General features: G+C 40.4%; 1 protein-coding gene across 1 annotated transcript in view; it reads right to left on the reverse strand.

The window, feature by feature from the left end:
- Positions 1 to 19,991, reverse strand: part of LOC133554904 (dystroglycan 1-like) — a 37,912-nt gene extending 17,921 nt beyond the window's left edge. Inside the window, exon 1 of the mRNA XM_061904170.1 lies at positions 19,716 to 19,991. The gene's annotated coding sequence lies outside the window, so the exon portion shown is untranslated. The remainder of the gene's footprint in view (positions 1 to 19,715) is intronic.
- Between the last annotated feature and the right edge of the window lie 2,621 nt (positions 19,992 to 22,612).

Here is a 22,612-nt window from a genome sequence, read left to right on the forward strand (position 1 = left end):
ATGTGCTGGTGTGAGAACCAGACTGGGAGCAGGTGTCGGCTTCAGCCGAGGAGCAGGTGTCGGCTTCAGCCGAGGAGCAGGTGTCGGCTTCAGCCGAGGAGCAGGTGTCGGCTTCAGCCGAGGAGCAGGCACAGGGGTCTGCCGAGGAGAACTAGGGGACTGGCTGTGAGCAGGACTAGGACTATGATGAGTGATAAGACAAACACTAGGACTCGGGCAAGGACTTGAGAGAGGACCAGGACTTACAATCACACTAGTGCTTTGAGAAGGGCTTGGGCAACGACCAGGACTTACAGTCATACCAGGGCTTGGGCAAGAACTAGGACAAACGGTCAAACTAGGGCTTGGGCAAGGACTGGGACTAACAATCAAACTGGTGCTCGGGCAAGGACTAGGACAAAGACTAGGACTTACAGTAACACTGGGGCTCGGACAAGAACTTGGGTAAGGACTAGGGTTCGGACTAAGACCACGAGGGGAATCAGTACTAATATTACAAAGGCAAGAAACAAGACTCGGGACCGGACTCGAAACAGGACTCGGACTACGGATCAGTCTACGAGTGGAACTAGGACTACGAGAAAGACTAGGACTACAACTAGAATCAGAACGGAAACTCGGACCAGGACTTGGACTACGACTCAGTCTACAAGTCGGTCTACGAGTAGGACTAGAGCATGGGCTACGAAGAAGGCTGGGACTCGAACTCTGAGAGAGACTGTGACTAAAACTAGAACTAGGGCACAGACGGAACACAGGTGGAGGAGGTCTAAGAGGGCGTGACTTGACCGGGGAGAACACAGGTGGAGGAGGTCTACTAGGAGGAGCTAAGCGTTTAGCGGGCCGAAAAACAGGTAAAGGTGGCCTACATGGAGGTTCTTGTTTAGCAGTTTTAAGAACAGGTAGCGTCTGCCCTACCTCCGCAACACAGCTATAGGCCATAGCCCCCCCCTCCAGACGGGAATCCCAGACCCGTTCCCTGTGGTCAGGGACTGACCATAAGGGAGGGTGGTGGGAGGTTTGGAGGCGGGCAGACCCCTCCCCTCTATATTGTCCAGAGTGTCCCTTTGAAAAGGGAGAAAAAACCTTGGACTTGGGCAGAGAATGAGGTTTAAACGGTGGGTTAGAAGAAAAACTAGGTGACTGAGGTTGACTAGAATAATAAGAAAAAATATCCTGATACTTTTGTATCTTATTATTAATGTTATTGTCATTTGAAAATGGCTGAGAAAACGAATCTTCCCCAAAAAATTCCTTGTTGATGACGTCATCATCGGAAGACGGGTTTGCGTTACCGGGGGGCGTCGACGAAATGACGTCATCTGCGCGGGACACAAGTTGGGAATTTGCCCAGTCGGTAAAACTGTTAGCAAAGTGTGTTATTGGGTCCCCAAACAATGGTGTAGGGGTTTTGTGTGCTGACTGTAGGTTGCTGTGTTCGTGAGGAGGGAGACATGGAGTGGGCAAGTCACTGTCGCCCGACGAAGCCATACTTCGCGGCTTCCGCCTACGCGGACGAGCGCGAGCGCTGCGGGAGGGAAACTCACCGCTCCCGGAAGCATCGATCGGAACCAGTTTTCCCTCCAGGTCCCACATCATGCTTTCGTCTGGATTGCATCGGAGAGTTTCAGCCTCCATCGCTCGGAATACCCTCCATGTGCCTTCGTCGAAGGTCTCCTCGTGGTTGCCAGACGCGGAAAAACTTTTTAATGCTCGGATCCTACTGTGAAGACTCTTCTTCGGCATTGTAATGCCGGTGTGGTTTTCCCGTGGATGCGTCGAAGCAGAACACAGCATAGGTAAGATAAAGGGTATTTAATAACAAAAGTCTATGAACAAAAATACTGGTGTAAAGAGAAAAAGTAAACAAAAGACGCTAGCGTGAAAGCTAGGCTAAAACAAGGAAAACTAGAACTTGGTACGAGGACACAAAAGAGTAAACAAAACATTTAGCATGAAAGCTAGACAATAAAGTGGCTTGGCGTGAGAGCTAGCGAGAAAATACATACGAATGATGAGAGCCGTCACTGATGCGCGTGGGCAAATTAGGATCCGAGAATGAGTAAACAGAAAAGGTGAGCTTAAATAGGAGGGTGAAAATTAGTAGCAGGTGTGCGGGGCGAGACTAACAGGTGGACTGATGTGTAACCATAGTGATGGACAAAAACAGGAAATAAACGGGTCAGACTGAGAATGAAAAAACAAACACGTGAAGATCTGAGCAGCAGATCGCAACATTATTGAATTGAACGAAAGCTGTGTTGTCAGTGATCAACAAAGATTGTGTATTAGATGTGAAAGGGATCACTCCTGTTTATTTTTGTTGGCCAAAGTGTTGCATTGAACCACATGGTGTTGAAGAGGAAAAAAACATGTTTATTAGATTTCATATGCATTAGCCAAACTGCTTTGTGCTTACTCTTGATATCAAAAAGTAAACATCGTGTTTAACATTACTTTTTTTTTTTCATTTCAAAATGGTCTTACTTTAAAGATGATACGTGAAATAGCATTTTGTTAATATTTTATTTTCTATAGCTATTTCCGATACAAAATATTTATGCTCAAAGTCTTAATAGATCTGTCTCAATACAGCATGTACATACATTACAAGTACATGTCAACGTACATAACTTAAATACCTCTCTCTATCAAATGTAAAAATGAAAATAAAGGCATCATGGATAAAAGCTGATACGTTGATAGGGCTGGGCGATAAGGCCTATTATTAATATCTCAATATTTTTAGGGGCAGGCCATGTCACGATACACGATATATATCTAGATATTTTGCCCCAGCCTTGAATGAACACTTGATGCATATAATCACAGCAGTAAGATGATTCTATATGTCTACATTAAAACATTCTTTATACTTCATTAATATACTTGTATCCGTCCATCCATCCATTTTCTACCGCTTATTCCCTTTGGTGCTGCGGGGGGCGCTGGTGCCGATCTCAGCTACAATCGGGCAAAAGGCGGGGTACACCCCGGACCAGTCGCCACCTCATCGCAGGGCCAACACAGATAGACTGACAACATTCACACTCACATTCACACACAAAGGCCAATTTAGTTTTTGCCAATTAACCTATCCCCATGTGCATGTCTTTGGAGGTGGGAGGAGGCCGGAGTACCCGGAGGGAACCCCCGCATTCATGGGGAGGACATGCAAACTCCACACAGAAAGATCCCGAGCCCGGGATTGAACCCTGACTACTCAGGACCTTCGTAATGTGAGGCAGACGCACTAACCCCTCTTCCACCGTGAAACCCTTATACTTACTGTATACATACCTATACATTAATATTCATCATATACTTTAATGAGGAGAGGGAAATCACAACTAAATCAATTTACCAAAACTGTATTTTTAAACAGTTAAGCAGTGGCACAAACATTCATGTCATTTCCAAAACAAAAAGTGCAAGATTGTGAGACATTTTAAAACAAGCTATGTGCATGTCTTTAAGATGACATATCAAAACAATACTAAATTTAAGTGCACTTTTTGTACAGAACGCCACTAAAATATTTTAAAACAAATAAAGTGCATCTTTGTGCATTATGTCACACAAAATATTTAAATAAGTGTGGAATAAAAATGAGCTGCATATTAGGAAATCAAATACTGTATGTCCTTCGCTATGTGGTAAGTTCCTGCGGACATTATCTCCTTCTGTTGTTGACTATTTTTTTTCAAATTGGGTTGATCTGGAAATACTTGTTTCAACATTTTTGTTGGTGTGGCACCACACGGAGCTGTTGACATGCAGAGTTTCAAGCACTCATTCTCTTGCGGGTGACTTTTCGAATGATGATATACATTAGCAGTGGTGCTACTTTATGTAGCAATGCTTTTGCCGCATAATTGTTCAACATCTTACTGCTTGAAGCCAAACCACCGCCAGACGATGGACACCGTGATGTTTTTCTTGAGAACTAATTCTTCCAGATTCACACCCCCTCTCTCTCTCTCGTATTACCACCCCACTGCACCGCTAGCATCACACCTAACGTTACCATGTCACTACCTGTCTGCTAGGCGGGAGCATGTGACGTTGCACTCTTGACGTATGTAAGAAGGTGTGCTTGTTTTAAGTCTCTGTGAGAAGGAGAGACAAGAAAGAGTGGGAAATACATGCAGTGTAATGCCCGCAGCTAAAAGCAACTGCGTGAGAACGTAAACTCAAATATCACTATACAGTCATTTTCTATATCGCGCAGAGACAAATCCGCGATACATCGAGTATATAAATGTATCGCCCAGCCCCACACGTTAATATTAATAAACAAAAATACTAATATTTGTCCCTAAATATATAGATGTTTATCTAAAGCCTTTTTATTAGACATTACAAATTACATGATGTCATCGTGTTCACACCCTAACACTGTTTGACCTAACATAAAGAATAATCGTGATTGATAATCGTGATTTCAGTATTGATAAAAATCATTTTAATTACTATTTTGTCCATAATCATGCAGCCCCATGTGTAAGACGAGATCTCATACATGAACACTATTTTTATCTATATGGACAAAAAGTGCAGTTACGTCTTATGGCCATTAGATGCCATCTTGCACAATTTTCACATTTATTTATTTATGGTATTATTCTGTTTCCGCCATATTACTTTGTTTATAATGCTTGTGGTGGTTTCATATGTACATTAACTTTTCTACTTGAAGTACATACATACATTTTGAATTTGTTGTGTTTTTAAATAAAACTTAGTTAAAAGATTTCAGTATGAACATCCATCCATTCATTTTCTATTGCTTGTCCCTAGTTTTTGAAAATTTTGAGCACATTCAACCGTGATAAAATAAATGTCATACCGTGACATCCAAAATCGATTTATATTCCTCAATTTCAAGTACATCGATCTGTGCTCTGCAAGTTTGCCTTGCGGTAGATAAGTATCCATCCAAGATCGTTTTAAAAGAGAATCGATTGATTTTATCAATTAGAAAAAAGGAAAACATTGGATTTGAAAATGGCAGACTTTATATGAAGTTTAATCCTTTTAAAATAAGGACTCCAAACATTTTGTCTATTTGCTCATTTGTAAAATCATCAAAACAAAAATAGCGGATAGCTACTGTGGTCAAGAAAGGTCATACACGCTAATGCCACAAGACAACATCATGAATTACAACACTAAAACTTTCAACTGCATCACGCTTGCAAGAGCCACAACAAATAGAAACGACCCAACACAATAGTATAAAGCCAATACTTAACTTTAAACCTCAAAATATGCGACATCAAAACGAAAGTGACAGCGGAACAAGTTATGCAACGCACCAGCTTTCGGAACACAACATGAGGCGACAACTAACAGCCAGGGAATAGTGCTTTCATCAGAAACAAATAAATACAAAAGATGGATCAAGGAGTGTATGGAAATTAGGAAGCAAGGGGAAACATCATTAACAGGGATGAGTGGGCATACATGCTTCTGCACACCTGGGACGATGTCAGTCATCAGCAACGACAGGGTGGAGAATATATAATGTCTTATCGGGTCGTGGAATTTTATTTAGCAGGTAACTCTACTCTTAAAATATTGATTACTGTTCTTTTATTGAAAATGTGTCGAATGTTGATAATGTATAATTCAACCTAAAATGTTGGCTGAACTTTATTCAAATACGATGTGAATGCATTGGACATTAATTGTTGTTTACTTGGTTGTTTGTATCCATAATTCATTAATATCCAATACCCCCACAAGAAATAGCAAGAATATAGGACACTTCACCTCAAATGTCCAGGATCCAGTATCAACTATTTTTAAGACTGTAACGGTATTGTAGATACTGCAGTATTGCAGTTTCAAAGTATTCAAAATAATGCCGTGACGTGTGACGGTATCAAACAAAAACTGGCGTGTAGTTTTTGCTGGCGCTTTAGTATTGGCCAGATCTGAAAATAAACTACATCTTCCAGAATCATTTGCGCAGCGTGCGGTCGGCAAGGTGGAGGGTGCACAAGGCTCTGCGTTGAACGCCGTAAGCAGGTAAAGAAGTGTGTTCATTGTAAATGGTATATGGGTTGTACTTGTATAGCGCTTTTCTACCTTCTAGGTACTCAAAGCGCTTCAACGTTATTTCCACATTCACCCATTCACAAACTGATTGCGGGAGCTGCCCTGCAAGACCTTAACCACGACCCATCAAGAGCAAGAGTGAAGTGTCTTGCTCAACGACACAGCAGAACGTGACTAGGACGGCGGATGCTGGGGATCAAACCAGGAGCCTGGAGCCTATCCAGCTCCACTAAGGGGGAAGGCAGTCCGAGTGCAAGTTGCCACCTCATAAACCGTCACCTAGAAAAGCCAGCAAAGCTAAACATTAGTTTATGATGCATTTACATTAATACAATTAAATTGTTCGTTAACTTTTCTGAGAAACAGCATATTCCATAGCGATACAAAAAATGTCCAATGCCGAGGACACTGTTTCTCACAAAGTAAAAGTTGAAACACACTAAACTGAATATTATTGTTTTATAGTGGATGTTTACATTGTCATTTTAAAGACACTCAACTAAGTTTTTTTTATATATATATTTGCTTGAAACAGTGGATTTTACTGAACAATTATTTGCACTTAAAAATACATGTTTGTAATAGGGTTGTACGGTATACCGGTTCTAATAAGGTGCCACGATACTAATTAATTAAAAACGATATTATACTGCTTCTGAAATATTTTTTTCCCGGACATGACGGCGTACAATCGTGACATTGCTGGTAAAGTGAGCAGAGTGGTGCATGTTGGGCACCGCATAAGCAGGGTATACTTACAAGCAGACAAACTGTGGAGACATAAGAGGGAGAATGGACGTATTTTGGCTTAAAAACAAACAATAAAAGGTGAAGCTTTTTACTTTGGAACGCCACTCTGGAAAAGTCGTTTTAAACATGGCAAGCAAGCCAATGGCCAACGTCCATCCGCAGTCTGCAATGTTTTAGCTACATCTAAGTCAGAGAAAAAAATGGCGAGAGAATAAATACCTCACAAGTCTCATCCCTGAAGGACTAGGAATAGCTGAACATTATCCATGCCATGATAATCAAGATGATGTTTGATTAGTATTAGAACTAGGGCTGCAACAACTAATCGATTACATCGATTATAAAAATAGTTGGCGAGTAATTTAGTCATCGATTTGTTGGATGTATGCAATGCGCATGCGCGGAGGCTTTTTTTTTGTTGTTGTAATTTTATGGGGGCCCTAAACCTTTATTCATAAACTGCAACATTTACAAACAGCTGAAAAACAATAATCAAAAAAGGTACAAAAACAGTACAAAACAGCGCCAGCGTGGCGCTGGGGCTACGTCTCATGCGGTGGCAGTGAGCCAGCCAATGATGTGTCATGTGCAGCTCATGTGGAAACAAATCAGTTTCTTTTCCAAACATTTTTTAATAAACTACCAACGTTAGAATGCTAAAAAGGAAGTAATTAATGTTTAATGGCTTTGTAAAAACACTGAGACAAAGTCAAAGTTCATTGTGTTCTTCATGGTGTTTTTGAAACTGCACCATTTTTTTCCTCAGAGTTTTCAAATTACATCAAGTGTTTTGCGAGGATTATTTGTAGTATGTACATTTTCAGAAAGTACTTGTTCTGCTTTAGGCCAAAGTAATACAAAGAAAATAATCTGAAGTTGTCATTATTTTTAAGTTATTATGGCATTTATTCACCAGTCTGGTAGATTTTCCTTCATGCGGCCTTTGACCTAAAATGAGTTTGACAACCCTGCCGTAGGAGGATACAATTGCTCAGTGGTTCTCAAATGGGGGTACGCGTACCCCTGGGGGTACTTGAAAGTATTCTAAATATTCTAAAAATAGCAACAATTCAAAAATCCTTTCTAAGTATATTTATTGATTAATTATTCAAAAAATATAAATGTAAGTTCATAAACTGTGAAAAAAAAATACTATAATGCAATATTCAGTGTTGACAGCTAGATTATTTGTGTAAATGTTCCATATATATTGATGTTAAAGATTTCTTTTTTTATGAAGAGATGTTTAGAATTAATTTCATGAATCCAGATGGATCTCTATTAGAATCCCCAAAGAGGGCCCTTAAAGTTTATGATTACTTCTATGTGTAGAAATCTTTATTATTGAATCACTTGTTTATTTTTCAACAAGTTTTTAGTTACTTTTTGTATATTTTTTTCCAAGTAGTTCAAGAAAGACCACTACAAATGTGCAATAATTTGCACTGTTTCTACAATTTAATAAATCAGAAACTGATGACATAGTGCTGTATTTTACTTCTTTATCTCTTTTTTTCAACCCAAAATTATTTGCTCTGATTAGGGAGTACTTGAACTAAAAGAATATTCACAGGGGGTACATCACTGAAAAAAGGTTGAGAACCACTGCAATAGCTAACCGCTAACAGCAAACTAGCACTCCTCAATGTAAACAAATGCCATTGGTGGATCTACATAGACATCGGCTGTAACCAAGTACAAGAGCCAAATATAATGACAACAATTACGCCTTACTATCTCAAAATCGTTTATCTTTTTTATTGTTTTTATACTCAGGAAATATGTGTTTGGACTAGGGTTGGGCGATAAGGCATTTTTTAAATATCTCGATATTTTAGGCCATGTCACGATACAAGATGTACAAACCCCGTTTCCATATGAGTTGGGAAATTGTGTTAGATGTAAATATAAACGGAATACAATGATTTGCAAATCCTTGTCAACCCATATTCAATTGAAAGCACTACAAAGACAAAATATTTGGTGTTCAAACTAATAAACTTTTTTTTTGGAAAAAATAATTAACTTAGAATTTCATGGCTGCAACACGTGCCAATTAGTTGGGAAAGGGCATGTTCACCACTGTGTTACATCACGTTTTCTTTTAACACTCAATAAAAGTTTTATGTAGAGCTTCAGTCGTTCAACAGTCCGGGGTCTCCGCTGTTGTATACAAACACTTCATAACGCGCCACACATTTTCGATGGGAGACAGGTCTGGACTGCAGGCGGGCCAAGAAAGAACCCGCACTCTTTATTTACCAAACCACGCTGTTGTAACACGTGCTGAATGTGGCTTGGCATTGTCTTGCTGAAATAAGCAGGGGCGTCCATGAAAAAGACGGCGCTTCGATGGCAGCATGTGTTGTTCCAAAACCTGTATGTACCTTTCAGCATTAATGGTGCCATCACAAATGTGTAAGTTACCCATGCCTTGGGCACTAATGTACTCACAGATGCTGGCTTTTGAACTTTGCGTCGATAACAGTCTGGATGATTTGCTTCCCCTTTGCTCCGGATGACACAATGTTGAATATTTCCAAAAACAATTTGAAATGTGGACTCGTCAGACCATAGAACACTTTTCCATTTTGCATCAGTCCATCTTAGATGATCTCGGGCCCAGAGAAGCCGGCGCCATTTCTGGATGCTGCTGATAAATGGCTTTCGCTTTGCATAGTAGAGCTTTAACTTGCACTTACAGATGTAGTGACAAACTGCATTTAGTATATGTCCCGATCCGATATTTGGATGGGATCGGCCGCCGATATTTGCCAAAAAATGCGTATCGGCAAGGCATGGGAAAATGCAGATCCAGATCCAGTTTTAAAAAAAACTCCGGTCCTTGTTTTCCAACACACCGATTTAAATAATACATTCCACTCTTCTGCTGCTCCCTAAACTCCGTTCCGCATTTTCCAGAACACCTTCAAAACATCCACAGGTCTGCGTTCTAACTGTTCAGACGGCCGTGTGAATTAAAAGTTATGGTAAAAATGTCAGCTGTGTCCATCCATCCATGCATTTTCTACCGCTTATTCCCTTTCGGGGTCGCGGGGGGCGCTGGTGCCTATCTCCGCTGCTTCATATCGGGATGAGGTCGAAGACTACACCGCTCCACTGACTGCCTCCTTCCTCCTCGCAGGCGAGTGTGCAGCCTGAGAGGCCAGCGAGCAGGCGGGACTCCTCCCTCTGTGGAGGTATAGCTTCATCCAGGTGTAAGTGCGGCTTGACTCACTCTTTTCTTTTCTTTCTTTTCTTTTCTTAGTTTATTCCGAACATGACATACCTACAACATTATACATCAGGCAATTTCATCATTGCCCAATACACAATACATCATGTCCGAAAAGGAGTAGGAAGAAGCACAGCTTATTTAATCCTTCCCCTTTCCCATGTCAGAGCGCCCACAATATATACAGGTATTTACTGACCTTCTTTACAGCAAAATAGCAAAATGACATCCGTGAATGAGTAACACAACAATATTGTAATATGTACTTAATTAATTCAGTCATTATTAACATACTAAGATCAATCAATCAATCAATGTTTATTTATATAGCCCTAAATCACAAGTGCCTCAAAGGGCTGCACAAACCACAATGACATCCTCGTTGCCCACATAAGGGCAAGGAAAAACTCACCCCAGTGAGACGTCGACCATGATGACTATGAGAAACCTTGGAGAGGACCACATATGTGGGCAACCCCCTCTAGGGCAGTGTTTTTCAACCACTAGTGTGCCGTGAGATGCATTCTGGTGTGCCATGGGAGATTATCTAAATTCACCTATTTGGGTTAAAAATATTTTTTGCAAAGCAGTAATTATAGTCTGCAAATGATGTGTTGTTGTTGAGTGTCGGAGCTGTCTAGAGCTTCACAGAGTAACTGTGTAATACTCTTCCATATCAGCAGGTGGCAGCGGATAGCTACTTGCTTTGTAGATGTCGGAAACAGCGGGAGGCAGCTTGCAGGTAAAAAGGTATCTAATGCTTAAACCAAAAATCAACAAAAGGTGAGTTCCCCTAAGAAAAGGCATTGAAGCTTAGGGAAGGCTATTATGAACGAAACTAAAACTGAACTGGCTACAAAGTAAACAAAAACAGAATGCTGGACAACAGCAAAGACTTACTGTGGAGCAAAGATGGTGTCCACAATGTACATCCCAACATGACATGACAATTAACAATTTCCCCACAAAGAAGGATAAAAATAACTGAAATATTTATGACTGCTAAAACCAAGTAGATGAGGGAAACCTCGCTCAAAGGAAGACATGAAACTGCTACAGGAAAATACCAAAAATAAAGGGGAAAAGTCACCAAAATAGGAGCGCAAGACAAGAACTAAAACACTACACACCTTCAAAACATCCACAGGTCTGCGTTCTAACTGTTCAGACGGCCGTGTGAATTAAAAGTTATGGTAAAAATGTCAGCTGTGTCCATCCATCCATGCATTTTCTACCGCTTATTCCCTTTCGGGGTCGCGGGGGGCGCTGGTGCCTATCTCAGCTACAATCGGGCGGAAGGCGGGGTACACCCTGGACAAGTCGCCACCTCATCGCAGGGCCAACACAGAAAGACAGACAACATTCACACACATTCACACACTAGGGCCAATTTAGTGTTTCCAATCAACCTATCCCCAGGTGCATGTCAGCTGTGTGGGATTATTTTATCCTACAAAACAAAAAAGATGAAGAGGTGGAGTGCAAAACATGCCACAATAAAGTCAAGCGTGGTGGTAAAGTTGTAAGACATTTTAATGACTCTTGCGAGTGAGAGGCTTTTTAGCACTCATCATAGATGAACACAGGAGCCGGTTGACACCAGAGCATCTTGAAGTGCTCGTCTTTGTTAAAAAGAATCTGCCCATTATGTTTGGACTTCAATTGTTTGCCCCCCTGACTGGGGCATACAATTGAAGGGAGTGTGTAGATATACATATATATATATTTATATATATATATATATATATATTTTTTTTTTTTTTTAAGTTTACACTTGTTCAAGAGCAAGTATTGATGCTGAGTTATAGACATTTTATCTCACTCAGGGTTTGTGTGTTTTGCTTTTTTAATAATGTTTAAAGCATTATTTGCACTTTATACTGTTCACTTTTTTACTGTTTAATGATGCCATTTCTGTTTGTCATGTATAATTTTTGATATTTTGTGTTTATCCTTGAATACCAACTATTGTGTATTATTCAAACCCACCTAATTCAGCTGGCTAGTTGTTATCAAGAGTACTAAATCCCTTTTCAGCATAAATATGACAACTAAGTAGGCTAAATAACTTTAAACTTTAATACATGCTCTGATAGGCCAGTATCGGCCAGTATCGGTATCAGATTGGAAGTGCAAAAACAATATCGTATCGGATCTGAAGTGCAAAAACCTGGATCGGGACAACCCTAATTTAGTGACAGTGATTTTCTGAAGTGTCCTGAGCCCATGTGGTGATATCCTTTAGAGATTGATGTCGGTTTTTGATACAGTGCCGTCTGAGAGATCGGAGGTCATGGTCGTTCGATAATGGTTTCCGGCCATGCTGCTTACGTGGAGTGATTTCTCCAGATTCTCTGAACCTGTTGATGATATTATGGACCGTAGATGTTGAAATACCTAAATTTCTTGCAATTGCACTTTGAGAAACGTTCTTAAACTGTTTGACTATTTGCTCACTCAGTTGTGGACAAAGGGGTGTACCTCGCCCCATCCTTTCTTGTGAAAGACTGAGCATTTTTTGGGAAGCTGTTTTTATACCCAATCATGGCACTCACTTGTTCTCAATCAGCCTGCACACCTGTGGGATGTTCCAAATAAGTGTTTGATGAGCATTCCTCAACTTTATTAGTGTTTATTCCCACCTTTCCCAAATTCTTTGTCACGTGTTGCTGGCATCGTATTCTAAAGTTAATGATTATTTGCAAAAAAAAAAAGTGTTTATCAGTTTGAACATCAAATATCTTGTCTTTGTAGCATAGTCAACTGAATATGGGTTGAAAATGATTTACAAATCATTGTATTCCGTTTATACTTACATCAAACATAATTTCCTGACTCATATGGAAACAGGGTTTGTAATAATATATAATACATATATACATACATCTCAAAACGGCGGCGCCCTGCTTGGCTGCAGCTGCAGAGGCTCTTGGTAGTAATAGAACATTTCGGCAAATCTACCTGTCTGTGAATTTCCTGGGTGGCTTCCAGCGTGGACACTCCGTGGTAACGTACGACCGCCAGACAATTTTGGATGTGGATGGATCGGGCCGTATCTGGACTTCACCTCAGCATTCAACACCATCATCCCGCAGCATTTAGTGAGCAAACTGACCTCCCTTGGATTCAGTACCCCCCTATGCAACTGGCTGCTTGACTTCCTCACAGACAGAACCCAGTCTGTGAGAGTGGGCAACAACACCTCCAATGCCATCTTTCTGAGCACCGGCTCCCCCCAGGGCTGTGTCCTGAGTCTGCTGCTGTTCACATTGATGACCCATGACTGCTGCGCCAGGTCCACTACTAACCACATTGTGTAGTATGCGGACGACACGACAGTAGTGGGCCTCATCCGTGACAATAACGACATGGACTACAGGGAGGAGGTGAAACATCTGATTGACTGGTGCAGAAGAAAACCACCTGGTCCTGGACGTAGACAAGACCAAGGAGATCATCGTTGACTTCAGGAAACACCAGTCCAGCCACGCTCCACTCTTCATCAACGGCACAGCAATGGAGATGGTAAGCAGCACCAAGTTCCTGAGGGTGCAGATCACTGACAATTAAATCTTGTCCCTACACACCGGAGCGCTTGTAAAAAGAGCTCAGCAGCGCATGCACTTTTGCGTCGGATGAAAAGAGCACAGCTCCCTCCCCCCATTCTACAGAGGCACTATAGAGAGCCTGCTGACCAACAGCATCTGTGTCTGGACTGGAGCCTGCTATGCCTCAGACTGGAAGTCTCTCCAGAGAGTGGTAAGGACAGTGGAAAAGATTATCAGGACTCCTCTTCCTCCGATCCAGGAGATCCCAAAAAGCCGCTGCCTGACCAGGGCTCAGAAAATCTGCAAAGACTCCTCCCACCCCCACCAAGGACTGTTTTCACTGCTGGACTCTGGGAAGAGGTTCCGCAGCCTCCGAAACAGAACCTCCAGGTTCTGTAACAGCTTCGTCCCTCAGGCCGTAAGACTCTTGAACGCATCATAATTAAATTATCCCCTCAACTCCGAGCAAAATGGATTAACTTGCTGGAATAAAAAAGACAATATAACACACATCCATAAACCTGGATAAATATGCAAAAGTGTAATATATTTATCTGTACAGTAATCTATTTATTTATATCTGCACCTTACTGTTTTTTTATCCTGCACTACCAAGAGCTAATGCAACGAAATTTTGTTCTTATTTGTACTGTAAAGTTTCAATTTGAATGACAATAAAAAGGAAGTCAAAGTCATACAGTACATACACACACACACATATATACATATAAATAGGTATACATATATATACACACAAATATATATTTACATATAAATATGTATACATATACATATATATATACACACACACACATGTAAACAACATATGCAACTCGTAATTGACGCATTTATTTGCCCACCCCTAATATATATATATATATATATATATATATATATTAGGGGTGGGCAAATAAATGCGTCAATTACGAGTTGCATATGTTGTTTACATGCTTTTATTTTGTTAACGCCTTTTCTTAACAAGATGGTGTCGCCCGGATGGGCTTCGGCGTCGAGGGGCTCTTGGTAAAGATGGAACATTCGGCAAAAATACAGGACAATTCTACAAATTTCATGGCTGGCTTACAGCGTGGTCACTCCGGGATCACTTACGACCGCCAGACAATTCTGAATGTGGATAGATCGGGCCGTTTTGGACTGAATGACGCTTGCTTGCTAGACCGGCTAGCTAGCATGGGAATACTTTGCCAGCTACATCCAAGATGCCGTCATGGCACAACCTATACCGGGCTACCGCGCATGCTCGTCACTCCTGATGCATGCTGGGTAGGGTAGTTCTTTTTTCCCCTGGCTCATAACATCACGGTATAGTACCATGTATGTGATGCGTTCAGTTTATCAAAGCACCAAGCAAACAATCGGAAAATTCCCATCATATCAATTCCTAGATATGGTCATAATTATTTTAAGTGCACTACGCAGAATAAACACAACATTATTAATATTGCTACTACGGATAATTTGATCAAAAATTCCCTAAAACAGCCCACTACCTATAATATAGGTTTTTTTAAACATAAGATCCCTGATAAAAAAAATGTTTCTGCTTTATCCTCAGAAATTGCCTGTTCAGATGTTATGATTGTGGCTCAGAGATTTGTATGTAGATTGTATTTATTTTCCATAACAAACAGGATAACTTCAATACCCTGGCAGTGGCAATAAGCTTAAATGTTTGTATTTACATTTTTTGAGTTGATTTTCATAAAATATGCTATTTAACTGCTACTGTTTAACAAGGACTGATTTAAATTGTGTTTGCACAACAAATGTTTTGGCGCTTTTGTTCACGTGGGAGAATATTCCAATAAAGGTGCACTACACACTACTTTTGAATTCATTATTGGGCTTTCGTATACAATGCAGTTAATCGTGATTAATCGGAGAAATAGTGCGATTAACTTTGATTAAAATTTGTAATCGTTGCCCAGCCCTAATATATATATATATATATATATATATACACACACACACACACACACATATATATATACATATAAATATGTGTACATATAAATATGTATACATATATATCAACACACAAACACATATATATATATATATATATATATATATATATACACACACACACACACACATATATATATACATATAAATATGTATACATATATATCAACACACACACACGCACGCACGCACATATATACATACACATATATATATATATATATATATATATATATATATATATATATATATATAACACACATATGTACATATACATATGTATATATATATATATATATATATACATACATATACAATTTTTTAATTTCCACTCGGGGATTAATACATTATTTCTGATTCTGTTATATAATACAAATACAATACAAATATAACGCACGCACGCACGCACGCACGCGCGCGCACACACACACACACACACACACACACACACACACACACACACACACACACACACACACACACCTATATCTCAATACACTTGCAGTACAACATGTCTACTACATGTAAATATTGAATCTCTGCAAGAAGGAAATATTCACACAGCAAAATCTGTCTCTTCAGACGTATATCAATTTAATGGATTTCAACCCCTATTGACGAAAACAAACAAAGAAAACCATAAAACACAAAAAGACACATGGCCTATGCAATACCAGCACTCATTTCCAAAAGCCTTAACATCCAATGTGCTTATGTATCCAAAAACTCCTGCTGGATTCATGTATGCCTTTGTTCTTTAATGTAAATAATACAAGCATTAAAATAAGGTTTGCCCATAGACCTAGATTTATTCAGAATTAGCACTACACCTCACCTCAGGCTATCACCACACTCAGCAAACAAGCAGCATCTGAGCATCAAAGTAAGCTCTCCACCATGTGGCCTAGATTCAGATCATTTTCTTAATTCACATTAGGACTGGGCGATATGGCCTTTTTTTAATATCGCGATATTTTTAGGCCACATTGCGATATAAGATACATATCTCTGTATTTTGCCTTAGCCTTGAATGAACACTTGATACATATAATCACAGCAAGATGATGATTCTGTCTACATTAAAACATTCTTGTTCGTACTGCATTAATATATGTTCTTTTAAACTTTCATGCAGAAAGGGTAATCACAACTAAGTCAATTTATCAAAAAATATTTATTAAAGTTATTAGCAGGTGACTTTTCAAATGATGCTACATATTCGCAGTAATGCTACTTTTGGTAGCAACGCGGTTGCCCCACACTTGACAAATATAAGTTGTCTATTCGACATATTCCCACTTGAAGCCGAACCACTGCCAGACGATGGACATTGTGCTGTTTTTCTTGAGAATTAATTCTTCCTTCATTTGTTACCAGATTTGCATCTTCTTTCGCACCTTCGCAACACTCCGCTAGCATCACGACTAACGTTAGCCACGTTGCTACTTCTCTGCTGGGCGAGGCCGTATAAGTATGTGACGTATGACGTGACAGTATGTGACGTGTGTAAGAACCTGCGCTTACGCTCTGTGAGAAGGAAACACAAGGAGTGGAAGAGCCTGTAGTGTAATGCCTGCAGCTAAAAACAACTGCGTGAGAACATCTCTACTCGAATATTACGATATAGTCATTTTCTATATCGCACAGAGACAAACCCGCGATATATCGCGTATATCGATATATCGCCCAGCCCTAATTCACATAGAGCAATAGAGAACGTAATTCACACACCAGCACATCACCATTTCTAAATGTTTTTTTTGCAGTTTTATGACTTTATATTTAATGGAACAATACTATAATATGTAAATGAAAAAGAAACAGAGTGGTGTTTAAATATATTTCAGAAAAAAAAGAGTGCTTATAGGCCTGGAGTCAAGACAAGATAAGTTAGTGTTTACAACAACATAAAAAGTCCTCTGATAATGCTGAACCATGTAATGAAACAGGACTAATAAGTGGAGCTCAGAGCAGCCCATTTCCCAATATTTCACACTGTGAAATCCCACCAGTACAAAAGGTAATGACTTCAGGATACCAGGAAGTTGCTATTGCTGCACTGCACTTTTAAAGAATTGCAAAAGGCATTCTAAGAATGCTTTATCTATTCACTGTTTCAGTCATACTGCCCGCTAAACATAAAAAATGCATACATTTTCACTTGTTTGAAGGAAAACAACCTTCAAGTAGGCCATGCAAAGTATTGCATGCACATCTGTGTTATTGTTAGCTAGGCCAAATAACAGCATCTGCTATCTGAAATACTGTTGTGTGATCATGGTAGTTTCTGTCCTAATGAATCTCTGTGACAGGTGCCAAGCAAGTACAGTCACATTCACAAATGAGAAATTCTATTTAAGTTTGATTTAATGCATGTTGCATCTCGTCGCAAGGAAACACAATATTTGTCATTGAACAATCCCTTTACTCCGAGTATATTATTCACACGTGCAAATGTGTTCATCCCCAAGTGAATACATTTAGCACAGTATTTTTAACAATTTATCAAATTATAATTGCCCGAAGGGACAAGCGGCAGAAAATGGATGGATAATTGTTAATCTGTTTTTTTTTTAAAACAGAGCCGGGATCAAAACTCATACATGGGTCGTTTTAAAAAAATATGGATTATCATCATATCGTGACGACAACTCTGTTATGAACCATTAAAACATGCAAACAGTGTAGCCTGAAAGGCCCCAAGGGGAAAACTTGAGATTATATGAATAAATAAACTTCACTGTATGCTTATTAAACACTCATTTCAAAGGACAGGCCTATTTAATGTATGGCAAACACAGTACAGTGACAGATTTGCTCGTGGCTAATTTCACTGAGGCCTGTTTGGGTGGGGGTGGGAATAAAAAAAATCAGTTCACCACAGAAGCATTTTTGCTGCATGTTGTCCAAAGGTAGTTACAATTGAAAACTATCAAAAATAATTAGATCTCTGAAGCACACTGGCGCTTAGGGCCAATTGAATTGACGTAGCACAAGCAGCAGCCTCTCCACGGAGCCTGAGCTGAATAACAAACATCCACAAGACAAGCATGCATGTCCACACTCTTTAACAAAGTAATCGAAACATGTGGTGCAAAAAAAAAATGTTTTTAAGCTATAAAATGCTATGAAAACTTCAGTTACAGAAGTGGACGAAAGCATGTTTTTTTTCTGATAACACGGTAAGGCTAACGTTTTTTTGCAGCCTGGCAAAAGCCTGGACAATCTGAAAATCCCTTTAGCTTTAATCTGAAAACTGGCTGTGTTTATGATCCATCGTGTTAACTATTTTAGAGCTCCCCCAGCTAACTAACTGGTACAGACTCAAACGATGAACTTTGCTTAAGACAGAGATCCAACAATAAACCAGACGAATGTATATTGTTTAGGACACATTTGGACACTCCAGCTATGTGTTAACAGTAAATAGCATAACTACTGGTTGGGAACAACAAATCCTGCGTTTGTATTAAACTATTACAACAATACGATACAACAATCCAAATTAATATGTAACTTCCTGACTTTTGTTACAAATTCTGCAATCTGATTACAATCTGGCTGGCTAAACGGTGAGAGAATAATAGCTTCGGGCCCGTGTCAGTTTAACTGCTCTGTGTATGCAGGGCGTTCGTGAACGAAAGAAACCATAAACTATTTATTACAGGGTTTTAAAAAAAATCACAATATAGGGCCGTTTTTAATTAAGGGCGAACATTTAGACGAGCACAAGCGCGGCTAGGGGTTGCTATGTTCCGTACGAGCTAGCAGACATGCACCTGTTTTATTCTAGGGCGAGCCGCTGTTGAGGGGGAACTAAACCTCACATCTGCCCAGCTCTCCCAAACACGCGTTCATATTCACCCATGTTTTATTTGGGAATAAAAAGTTAAACATGTCAAAGCTATAGCTTCACTCTAAAAAGATGAACAAGTGAACTGAGCAGGGATTGCCTCGCCTGTGTAGCTAACGCCGAGAGAAACGATGACTAATGTCAGTTTTGTGCCTTTCCTGGTGGACACCATGAGCATGTGTTCATTACAGCCGAGAGTCCACTTGGCATAAACGGCAAGGACAGCGGTGTTGTTGGTGTTGCATTCAGAAGAACGACGGAAGCCAACCTGTACACTGACCTTGTTAGCGAGCTACCGTTAGCTAGCGCCTCCTCGAGCCACGAAGCGCCTCCGAAGCTTCCAATTTGCCATCAAACGTTTTCTTTTCTCACGACAAAGAACAAAAAAACTGCTTGATATGGCGCGGTGAGAAGGGACGCTGGGTTCATAAAGAGCTGCTCCGCTGCTTCATATCGGGATGAGGTCGAAGACTACACCGCTCCACTGACTGCCTCCTTCCTCCTCGCAGGCGAGTGTGCAGCCTGAGAGGCCAGCGAGCAGGCGGGACTCCTCCCTCTGTGGAGGAATAGCTTCATCCAGGTGTAAGTGCGGCTTGACTCACTCTTTTCTTTTCTTTCTTTTCTTTTCTTAGTTTATTCCGAACATGACATACCTACAACATTATACATCAGGCAATTTCATCATTGCCCAATACACAATACATCATGTCCGAAAAGGAGTAGGAAGAAGCACAGCTTATTTAATCCTTCCCCTTTCCCATGTCAGAGCGCCCACAATATATACAGGTATTTACTGACCTTCTTTACAGCAAAATAGCAAAATGACATCCGTGAATGAGTAACACAACAATATTGTAATATGTACTTAATTAATTCAGTCATTATTAACATACTAAGATCAATCAATCAATCAATGTTTATTTATATAGCCCTAAATCACAAGTGCCTCAAAGGGCTGCACAAACCACAATGACATCCTCGTTGCCCACATAAGGGCAAGGAAAAACTCACCCCAGTGAGACGTCGACCATGATGACTATGAGAAACCTTGGAGAGGACCACATATGTGGGCAACCCCCTCTAGGGCAGTGTTTTTCAACCACTAGTGTGCCGTGAGATGCATTCTGGTGTGCCATGGGAGATTATCTAAATTCACCTATTTGGGTTAAAAATATTTTTTGCAAAGCAGTAATTATAGTCTGCAAATGATGTGTTGTTGTTGAGTGTCGGAGCTGTCTAGAGCTTCACAGAGTAACTGTGTAATACTCTTCCATATCAGCAGGTGGCAGCGGATAGCTACTTGCTTTGTAGATGTCGGAAACAGCGGGAGGCAGCTTGCAGGTAAAAAGGTATCTAATGCTTAAACCAAAAATCAACAAAAGGTGAGTTCCCCTAAGAAAAGGCATTGAAGCTTAGGGAAGGCTATTATGAACGAAACTAAAACTGAACTGGCTACAAAGTAAACAAAAACAGAATGCTGGACAACAGCAAAGACTTACTGTGGAGCAAAGATGGTGTCCACAATGTACATCCCAACATGACATGACAATTAACAATTTCCCCACAAAGAAGGATAAAAATAACTGAAATATTTATGACTGCTAAAACCAAGTAGATGAGGGAAACCTCGCTCAAAGGAAGACATGAAACTGCTACAGGAAAATACCAAAAATAAAGGGGAAAAGTCACCAAAATAGGAGCGCAAGACAAGAACTAAAACACTACACACGGGAAAACACCAAAACACTTAAAATAAGTCACGGCGTGATGTGACAGGTGGTGACATTACACCTACTTTGAGACGAGAGCTATAGTGATGCATGCTTGGTTATGGTTTAAAGCAGGGGTCGGGAACCTTTTTGGCTGAGAGAGCCAAAAAGCCAAATATTTCAAAATGTATTTCCTTAAGAGCCATATAATATATTTTTTTAACACTGAACACACCTAAACGCGTGCATTTTTAAGTAAGACCAACATTTCTAGAGTATAATAGGTCTCTTATTCTTTGTAATAACATTGTTATTCTGAAGCTAACGGTGAAGGGGGCGTGGCCTGCCGGCCTGCAGTGAACTGCGGTGTGCCAGGACCGGCCTCTGAATAAGCGACAGGTGCGTAGATGGCCCACCTGGGCCTTGTTATCTAATCACCTGTCGCTCTGTTATAAGCAGCAGCCAGGAGAAGAGACGGGTTGGGGCTGGAGCCAGAGCGCGAGCAAAAACGAAAGAGAAAAAGACAATTGCTGGAAAGCAACTGAGAGATTTATTGAAAAATAAAACAATATTGTAACCCTGAAACAGGCACTCATGTCGGTGCTTGGTGGTCTGCAGAACCCCCAGGAGGGCTAGCCCCACACTAACCAGTAATAAATAACTTCTTACCATTAACGCAACTTCTTGAACAGGTGAGGTAGAAAACTGATGGATGGATTAAAAATGCATGAGAATATTTTATATTGTAGCTGAGATAGGCGCCAGCGCCCCCGCAACCCTAAAAGGTAATAAGCGGTAGAAAATAGATGGATGGATTATTATTAACACTGTGATTACAAGTGGATTTATTCATTACTTATCGTGTTAAGCAATGCCAGCTCAGATTTATCCGAGAGCCAGATGCAGTCATCAAAAGAGCCACATCTGGCTCCCGAGCCATAGGTTCCCTACCCCTGGTTTAAAGTCATATCCAACAATTGCGACAACAACTTTTTTACTGTCAACTGAGTTTCGTTTTTTAAGTGATTTCTACTGGTGGTGTGCCTCCGGATTTTTTCAACGCTAAAAATGTGCCTTGGCTCAAAAAAGGTTGAAAAACACTGTCCTAGGGGACCGAAAGCAATGGATGTCGAGCGGATCTAACATGATATTGTGAAAGTCCAATCCATAGTGGATCTAACGTAACCGTGAGAATCAAGTCCAAAGTGGATCCAATATAGCGAGAGTCACATCCAAAGTGGAGCCAGCAGGGAACCATCCCAAGCGGAGCGGATCAGCAGCGCAGAGATGTCCCCAACCAATACACAGGCGAGCGGTCCATCTTGGGTCCCGACTCTGGACGAGCGGTCCAGCCTGCGTCCCGATTTTGGACAGCCAGTACTTCATCCATGGCCACCGGACTGGACCACAAGGGAGGGGGGGGACATAAAAAAAAAAGAAAGGAAACGGCAGATCAACTGGTCTAAAA

Source organism: Nerophis ophidion, linkage group LG06 (genome assembly GCF_033978795.1).
Source record: "Nerophis ophidion isolate RoL-2023_Sa linkage group LG06, RoL_Noph_v1.0, whole genome shotgun sequence".
NCBI classification, from domain to species: Eukaryota; Metazoa; Chordata; class Actinopteri; order Syngnathiformes; family Syngnathidae; genus Nerophis; species Nerophis ophidion.